The following is a 9438-nucleotide window of genomic DNA, read 5'->3' on the forward strand; positions in this document are numbered from 1 at the left end:
CATTCAATATGATCATGGCTGATCATTCACCTCATTACCCCTTTCCTGCTTTCTCTCCATACCCCTTGATCCCTTTAGCTGTAAGGGCCATATCTAACTCCCTCTTGAATATATCTAACGAACTGGCCTCAACAACTTTCTGTGGTAGAGAATTCCACAGGTTCACAATTCTCTGAGTGAAGAAGTTTCTCCTCATCTCGGTCCTAAATGGCTTACCCCTTATCCTTAGACTGTGACCCCTGGTTCTGGACTTCCCCAACATCGGGAACATTCTTCCTGCATCTAACCTGTCCCGTGTGTTTCTATGAGATCCCCTCTCATCCTTCTAAACTCCGGTGAATATAAGCCCAATCGATCCAGTCTCTCCTCATATGTCAGTCCTGCCATCCCGGGAATCAGTCTGGTGAACCTTCGCTGCACTCCCTCAATAGCAAGAATGTCCTTCCTCAGATTAGGAGACTAAAACTGAACACAATATTCCAGGTGAGGCCTCACCAAGGCCCTGTACAACTGCAGTAAGACCTCCCTGCTCCTATACTCAAATCCTCTCGCTATGAAGGCCAACATACCATTTGTCTTCTTCACCGCCTGCTGTACCTGCATGCCAACTTTCAACCCTCCTGCCTCTGGGGAACAGTGTCTCCCGATTTACTCGATCAAAACCCCTCGTGATTTTGAACACCTCGATCAAATCTCCCCTTAACCTTCTCTGCTCCAAGGAGAACAACCCCGGCTTCTCCAGTCTCTCCCCGTCACTGAAGTCCCTCATCACTGGAACCGTTCTGGTCAACCTCCCTCTGCCCCCTCTCCAAGGCCTTCACATCCGTCCCACAGTGCGGTGCCCAGAATTGGCCGATGTGATGTATTTGCTTCCTGGGTTCTTTGGTTAAGAATTCATAGCAACATGTTGCTATTAAGAACTAGTCGGTTTATCAGCAAAGGTTTAACAATCACACGACACATTACCGGTTCATCCACCAGGCTCACAACCACCTGCCCCATCGTGGATCCCCCGAATCCAACTGGCCGGGGTTTTATTGAGTCTTGTGAACATCACGTGACTGGCTAAGCCCCTCCCAACTCAACAGCTCTCCAACTATTTTTGTAAAAGTATAAATCAAGTGCCTCCCCCTTGTTAATAGAACTGGCAAATTAAACTTTGGACTTTAGACAAATCAAATTAAATTTGGTTGCCGGGGGTGATGATGCACTCCAGTCCCTCCGGCGCCCACCTCTCGCGGAAGGCCGCGAGCGTACCGGTGGACACCGCGTGCTCCGTCTCCAGGGACACCCTGGCCCGGATGTAACCGCGGAAGAGAGGCAGGCAGTCGGGGCTGAATGACCCCCTCGACCGCCCGCTGCCTGGACCGGCCGATGGCCCCCTTGGCCGTGCCCAGGAGCAGTCCTACGAGGAGGCCCTCGGACCTGCCCCGCTCCCCCCCCCCTCCGCACAGGGTGCCCAAAGATCAGGAGCGTGGGACTGAAGTGCAGCCAGAATTTGAGGAGCGGCCCCTTCAAACATTGGAACAGGGGGCTGCAACCTCGCACACTGAACGCTACACGTGGGACACGGACTCCTCCAGGCCGCAGAAATTGCAGGCGGCCCGGGAGCCCGTGAACCGGCTTAAAAAGCGATTGCACGGGACTGCCCCGTGCACCACCCTCCAGGCCAAGTCCCCGATAAATAGAGGGAGCACTCCCGCCAACAGACCCACAAACCTGTCAGCATAGTCACAGGTGCACAAAAGACCGCCACAATACTCCAGCTCGGTCTAACCCGTTTAACGGTTTAGCAATCACATCCTTGCTTTTGTAGGCCGAGAAATTGGCCTCCTTTGCATCTCACGTAAGCGCCTCCTGGGGGGGGGTGACGGTAACGGGGGCGCTAACTTAGAGAGCGGGCGCGGCGAGAGAAACGACACCCGCGAAATTGGCCGGGAGGATTGCGGCAGCGATAACCCCTTGCGCGGAGATCGCGAAGTCATCGTCCACGTGTGTAGCGTCCCAGGCCCGCAACACCGGCAGCTGCGGGAGGTGTTGTTCGGGGTGGGGGGGGGCGCTTGTGGGGGTGGGGCGATCGATCGGCGGGGGGAGCGCGATCGATTGGCGGAGCTGCGTGGGGGCTGATCGGGCCGGTTCAACCGCGACTGCCGTCGGGGACCAGCTCCCGTGGAGAGAAGGGAGGGAAGGCACCTGTGATCCCAGCACTGCTGCACGGGGACATGGCACAGCTCTGCACCAAAACCGCCCCCCCCCCCCACCGCTCCTGCCTCCATCAGCCCCTCCGAGGGCACTTGATTTAAACGCTCCACCTCCTTCCTGGAGCGCGAACGCCCAATTCAGAGAAAGCGCAAAGTTATTCGCTAATTTCACCACCTTTCAAAAGTTCCCGGGTTTCACACCTGGTCACCACATTACAGGAAGCATGTGATTGCACTGGAGAGGGTACAGAGGAGATTTACCAGGATGTTGCACTAGAGAGGGTACAGAGGAGATTTACCAGGATGTTGCACTGGAGAGGGTACAGAGGAGATTTACCAGGATGTTGCACTAGAGAGGGTACAGAGGAGATTTACCAGGATGTTACACTAGAGAGGGTACAGAGGAGATTTACCAGGATGTTGTACTAGAGAGGGTACAGAGGAGATTTACCAGGATGTTGCACTGGAGAGGGTACAGAGGAGATTTACCAGGATGTTGCACTGGAGAGGGTACAGAGGAGATTTACCAGGATGTTGCACTGGAGAGGGTACAGAGGAGATTTACCAGGATGTTGCACTGGAGAGGGTACAGAGGAGATTTACCAGGATGTTACACTAGAGAGGGTACAGAGGAGATTTACCAGGATGTTGTACTAGAGAGGGTACAGAGGAGATTTACCAGGATGTTGCACTGGAGAGGGTACAGAGGAGATTTACCAGGATGTTGCACTGGAGAGGGTACAGAGGAGATTTACCAGGATGTTGCACTGGAGAGGGTACAGAGGAGATTTACCAGGATGTTGCACTGGAGAGGGTACAGAGGAGATTTACCAGGATGTTGCACTAGAGACGGTACAGAGGAGATTTACCAGGATGTTGCACTAGAGAGGGTACAGAGGAGATTTACCAGGATGTTACACTAGAGAGGGTACAGAGGAGATTTACCAGGATGTTGCACTGGAGAGGGTACAGAGGAGATTTACCAGGATGTTGCACTGGAGAGGGTACAGAGGAGATTTAACAGGATGTTGCACTGGAGAGGGTACAGAGGAGATTTAACAGGATGTTGCACTGGAGAGGGTACAGAGGAGATTTACCAGGATGTTGCACTAGAGAGGGTACAGAGGAGATTTACCAGGATGTTGCACTAGAGAGGGTACAGAGGAGATTTACCAGGATGTTGCACTAGAGAGGGTACAGAGGAGATTGACCAGGATGTTGCACTGGAGAGGGTACAGAGGAGATTTACCAGGATGTTGTACTAGAGAGGGTACAGAGGAGATTTAACAGGATGTTGCACTGGAGAGGGTACAGAGGAGATTTAACAGGATGTTGCACTGGAGAGGGTACAGAGGAGATTTACCAGGATGTTGCACTAGAGAGGGTACAGAGGAGATTGACCAGGATGTTGCACTGGAGAGGGTACAGAGGAGATTTACCAGGATGTTACACTAGAGAGGGTACAGAGGAGATTTACCAGGATGTTGTACTAGAGAGGGTACAGAGGAGATTTACCAGGATGTTGCACTGGAGAGGGTACAGAGGAGATTTACCAGGATGTTGCACTGGAGAGGGTACAGAGGAGATTTACCAGGATGTTGCACTGGAGAGGGTACAGAGGAGATTTACCAGGATGTTGCACTGGAGAGGGTACAGAGGAGATTTACCAGGATGTTGCACTAGAGACGGTACAGAGGAGATTTACCAGGATGTTGCACTAGAGAGGGTACAGAGGAGATTTACCAGGATGTTACACTAGAGAGGGTACAGAGGAGATTTACCAGGATGTTGTACTAGAGAGGGTACAGAGGAGATTTACCAGGATGTTGCACTGGAGAGGGTACAGAGGAGATTTACCAGGATGTTGCACTGGAGAGGGTACAGAGGAGATTTACCAGGATGTTGCACTGGAGAGGGTACAGAGGAGATTTACCAGGATGTTGCACTGGAGAGGGTACAGAGGAGATTTACCAGGATGTTGCACTGGAGAGGGTAGAGAGGAGATTTACCAGGATGTTGCACTAGAGACGGTACAGAGGAGATTTACCAGGATGTTGCACTGGAGAGGGTACAGAGGAGATTTACCAGGATGTTGCACTGGAGAGGGTACAGAGGAGATTTACCAGGATGTTGCACTTTAGAGGGTACAGAGGAGGTTTACCAGGATGTTGCACTGGAGAGGGTACAGAGGAGATTTACCAGGATGTTGCACTGGAGAGGGTACAGAGGAGATTTACCAGGATGTTGCACTAGTGAGGGTACAGAGGAGATTTACCAGGATGTTGCACTAGAGAGGGTACAGAGGAGATTTACCAGGATGTTGCACTGGAGAGGGTTCAGAGGAGATTTACCAGGATGTTGCACTAGAGAGGGTACAGAGGAGATTTACCAGGATGTTGCACTGGAGAGGGTACAGAGGAGATTTACCAGGATGTTGCACTGGAGAGGGTACAGAGGAGATTTACCAGGATGTTGCACTAGTGAGGGTACAGAGGAGATTTACCTGGATGTTGCACTAGAGAGGGTACAGAGGAGATTTACCAGGATGTTGCACTAGAGATGGTACAGAGGAGATTTACCAGGATGTTGCACTAGAGAGGGTACAGAGGAGATTTACCAGGATGTTGCACAAGAGAGGGTACAGAGGAGATTTACCAGGATGTTGCACTGGAGAGGGTACAGAGGAGATTTACCAGGATGTTGCACTGGAGAGGGTACAGAGGAGATTTACCAGGATGTTGCACTGGAGAGGGTAGAGAGGAGATTTACCAGGATGTTGCACTAGAGACGGTACAGAGGAGATTTACCAGGATGTTGCACTAGAGAGGGTACAGAGGAGATTTACCAGGATGTTGCACTGGAGAGGGTACAGAGGAGATTTACCAGGATGTTGCATTGGAGAGGGTACAGAGGAGATTTACCAGGATGTTGCACTGGAGAGGGTACAGAGGAGATTTACCAGGATGTTGCACTGGAGAGGGTACAGAGGAGATTTACCAGGATGTTGCACTGCAGAGGGTACAGAGGAGATTTACCAGTATGTTGCACTGGAGAGGGTACAGAGGAGATTTACCAGGATGTTGCACTGGAGAGGGTACAGAGGAGATTTACCAGGATGTTGCCTGGACTGGAGAATTTTAGCGATGAGGAAAGATTGGATAGGCTGGGGTTTTCTTTGGAACAGAGGAGGCTGAGGGGAGACCTGATTGAGGTGTATAAAATGATGAGGGGCCTGGATAGAGTGGATAGGACGGACCTGTTTCCCTTGGCAGAGGGGGTCAACAACCAGGGGGCAGAGATTGAAAGTAATTGGGGGGAGGTTTAGAGGGGATTTGAGGGGAAATGTCTTCACCCAGAGGGTGGTGGGGGTCTGGGGTGGAACTCACTGCCCGAAAGGGTGGTAGAGGCAGAAACCCTCACCACATTTGGATGTGCGCTCGAAGTGCAGTAACCCACAGGGCTACGGACCGAGAGCGGGACAGTGGGATTAGGCCGGGTGGCCCTTGGTCGGCCGGCGCGGACACGATGGGCCGAATGGCCTGCTCCCGTGCCGTAGCTCTCTGCGGTTTCTCCGAAAGCCCTGGAACTCAGCGGCCTGTTGCTGCTGCGCTGGGGTTGGTCCGGGATCGAACGGCGCTTCGCACAGAATCCGTTAACGGGGACCGGGCGCCCTGTGCAGACACCGTCCCGGGACAAGTCAAGACTTGGTGCTGGTACTCTCCATCACTCAGCAAAGCTGCGCACGTCAGGACGGCAAGAGGGAGCCCGCTGGAGAGCTCGTGCCGGCCTGACTCGCTGGGGAAAGTGCCTGCAATGTACGTTAATTACTGGGCCTGAAAGTCCATTAGAGCTTCCCAGGGGGACCCTTCCCCCCCCCTCCCCGGCACTCCACTTATCCCGGGAATTAATGGGAGTTTCAGAGTGTGTAGCATCGATTGACGGGGCAAGTGAAAGACTCACTGCCTGTCCTCTTTACAGCTTCATTATCTGCTTCCCTTGCCCACCTCCTCAACAAATAATCACATCGGAGACAGGAGGGGGCCATTCGGCCCCTCGAGCCTGCTCCGCCATTCAATACGATCGCGGCTGCTCCGATCATGGACTCAGCTCCACTTCCCCGCCCGCTCCCCTTAACCCTTCACTCCCTTATCGCTCAAAAATCCGTCTATCTCCGCCTTAAATATATTCAGTGACCCAGCCTCCACAGCTCTCTGGGGCAGAGAATTCCACAGATTCACCAGAAGAAATTCCTCCTCATCTCCATCCTAAATGGGTGGCCCCCTTATTCTGAGACTATGCCCTAACTTTGGAACTCCCTCCCTAAACCTCTCTGCCTCTCTTTCTGCTTTCAAGATGCTCCTTAAAACCTCCCTCTTTGACCCAGCTTTTGGTCACCTGCGCTAATTTCTACTTATTCGGCTCGGTGTCAAACTTTTGGTCTTCTAACACTCCTGTGAAGCACCCTGGGATGTTTCACAACGTTATCATCATCATCGGCAGTCCCTCGGGATCGAGGAAGACCTGCTTCCACTCTTAACATGAGTCCTCAGGTGGCTGAACAGCCCAATACGAGAGCCACAGTCCCCTGTCACAGGTGGGACAGATAGTGGTTGAGGGAAGGGGAGGGTGGGACTGGTTTGCCGCACGCTCCTTCCGCTGCCTGCGCTTGGTCTCTGCACGCTCTCGGCCACGAGACTCGAGGTGCTCAGCGCCCCTCCCGGATGCACTCCCTCCACTCAGGGCGGATTGGTCTTTGGGCCCAGGGACTCCCAGGTGTCGGTGGGGGATGTTGCACTTTATCAGGGAGGCTTTGAGGGTGGGTCCCTTGTAATGTTTCCTCTGGCCCACCTTTGGCTCGTTTGCCGTGAAGGAGTTCCGAGTAGAGCGCTCGCTTTGGGAGTCTCGTGTCTGGGGGGGAACCATGCGGACAATGTGGCCCTGCCCAGCGGAGCTGGTCGAGTGTGGTCATTGCTTCGATGCTGGGGATGTTGGGCCTGGTCGAGGACGCTAACGTTGGTGCGTCTGTCCTCCCGGGGGACTTGCACGCAATGCCGCTGCTTGTGACACCAGCTCGATATTTGCCTCCCGCCTGACCCGTAGCGCTCCGTACAGCGCCCCCTGGTGGGACCTATTGCGGTCGCAGTGTGCTCAGTAATGTCGACCTCGGGTAAGCGCGATTGTTTTAGTTATTTTTGCGGTTTGCATCGTGGCGGCGTGAGTTACTCGTCGGGAATATTTTTGGTGTTTTTTTTTTCCCAGGTTATTAAAATTCTCCACCGGTTGTTCAGCTCGAGATTTTCGCTCGTTCGGTCGGCCTAGCGCCCCGAGAGAGAGGTGTACAACATCTCCCTTACCGCCCTCCCCCCACACACTGTGGGCCCCAGGCTGACCAATATTGCAGACTGAGGCGCAAACCTTAGCGCCCCGAGATGAGCAAAGACGACAATCCAGCCCCCCTTTAAATTGTGCGTTTGCCAGTACCCGCCCAGCCAGGCGGTGGGCGGGTTTGTGAGAGTTACACACACGAGGACCCCGGAGGTGGGAAGATAATTTAATGGGAATCAGTGCATGCCACAAGCAAATGGCGAACAGCGCTCTCAAGTCGTACGCCGAACCGTCTGGGTCAGGTCCCGCCGCCCTGGTGTGAGTTGAGGATCCAGCACCACCTCCAGCACCAAGGTCCGAGTCTTTGGTTTATTTACTGGAGGCAGCGCTCGGAGAATGACAGGGTAGGGAGAGAGTGCGGGGGGGGAGAGAGTGGGGGGGGGAGAGAGTGGGGGGGGAGAGAGAGTGGGGGGAGGAGAGAGAGTGGGGGGAGGAGAGAGTGGGGGGAGGAGAGAGAGTGGGGGGGGGAGAGAGTGGGGGGGGGGGAAGAGAGTGTGGGGGAGAGATTGGGGGGGGAGAGATTGGGGGGGGAGAGAGAGTGGGGGGAGGAGAGAGAGTGGGGGGAGGAGAGAGAGTGGGGGGAGGAGAGAGAGTGGGGGGGGGAGAGAGTGAGGGGGGGGAGAGAGTGGGGGGGGAGAGAGTGGGGGGGGAAGAGAGTGGGGGGAGGAGAGAGTGGGGGGGGGAGAGAGTGGGGGGGGGAAGAGAGTGGGGGGAGGAGAGAGTGGGGGGAGGAGAGAGTGGGGGGGAAGAGAGTGGGGGGAGGAGAGAGTGGGGGGAGGAGAGAGTGGGGGGAGGAGAGAGTGGGGGGAGGAGAGAGTGGGGGGGAGAGATTGGGGGGGGAGAGATTGGGGGGGGAGAGAGTGGGGGGGGAGAGAGTGGGGGGAGGAGAGATTGGGGGGGGGAGAGAGATTGGGGGGGGAGAGAGATTGGGGGGGAGAGAGATTGGGGGGGAGAGAGATTGGGGGGGAGAGAGATTGGGGGGGAGAGAGATTGGGGGGGAGAGAGATTGGGGGGGAGAGAGATTGGGGGGGAGAGAGATTGGGGGGGGAGAGAGATTTGGGGGGGGGGAGAGAGTGGGGGGAGGAGAGAGTGGGGGGGGAGAGAGTGGGGGGAGGGGAGAGTAGGGGGGGAGAGAGTGGGGGGGGGGAGAGAGTGGGGGGAGGAGAGAGTGGAGGGAGGAGAGAGTGGGGGGAGGAGAGAGTGGGGGGAGCAGGAGAGAGTGGGGGGAGGAGAGAGTGGGGGGGGGGAGAGAGTGGGGGGAGGAGAGAGTGGGGGGGGGGGGAGAGAGTGGGGGGGGGAGAGAGTGGGGGGGGAGAGAGTGGGGGAGGAGAGAGTGGGGGGAGGAGAGAGTGGGGGGAGGAGGAGAGTGGGGGGAGGAGGAGAGAGTGGGGGGAGGAGAGAGTGGGGAGAGGAGAGAGTGGGGGAGGAGAGAGTGGGGGGAGGAGAGAGTGGGGGGAGGAGAGAGTGGGGGAGGAGAGAGTGGGGGAGGAGAGAGTGGGGGGAGGAGAGAGTGGGGGGAGGAGAGAGTGGGGGGAGGAGGAGAGAGTGGGGGGAGGAGAGAGTGGGGGGGGAGGAGAGAGTGGGGGGAGGAGAGAGTGGGGGGGGAGGAGAGAGTGGGGGGAGGAGAGAGTGGGGGGAGGAGAGAGTGGGGGGAGGAGAGAGTGGGGGGAGGAGAGAGTGGGGGGAGGAGAGAGTGGGGGGAGGAGAGAGTGGGGGGGGGGGAGAGAGTGGGGGGGGGGGAGAGTGGGGGGAGGAGAGAGTGGGGGGGGGGGAGAGAGTGGGGGGAGGAGAGAGTGGGGGGAGGAGAGAGTGGGGGGAGGAGAGAGTGGGGGGAGGAGAGAGTGGGGGGAGG

The sequence above is a fragment of the Pristiophorus japonicus genome, chromosome 30, assembly GCF_044704955.1.
Source record: "Pristiophorus japonicus isolate sPriJap1 chromosome 30, sPriJap1.hap1, whole genome shotgun sequence".
Classification (NCBI taxonomy): domain Eukaryota; kingdom Metazoa; phylum Chordata; class Chondrichthyes; family Pristiophoridae; genus Pristiophorus; species Pristiophorus japonicus.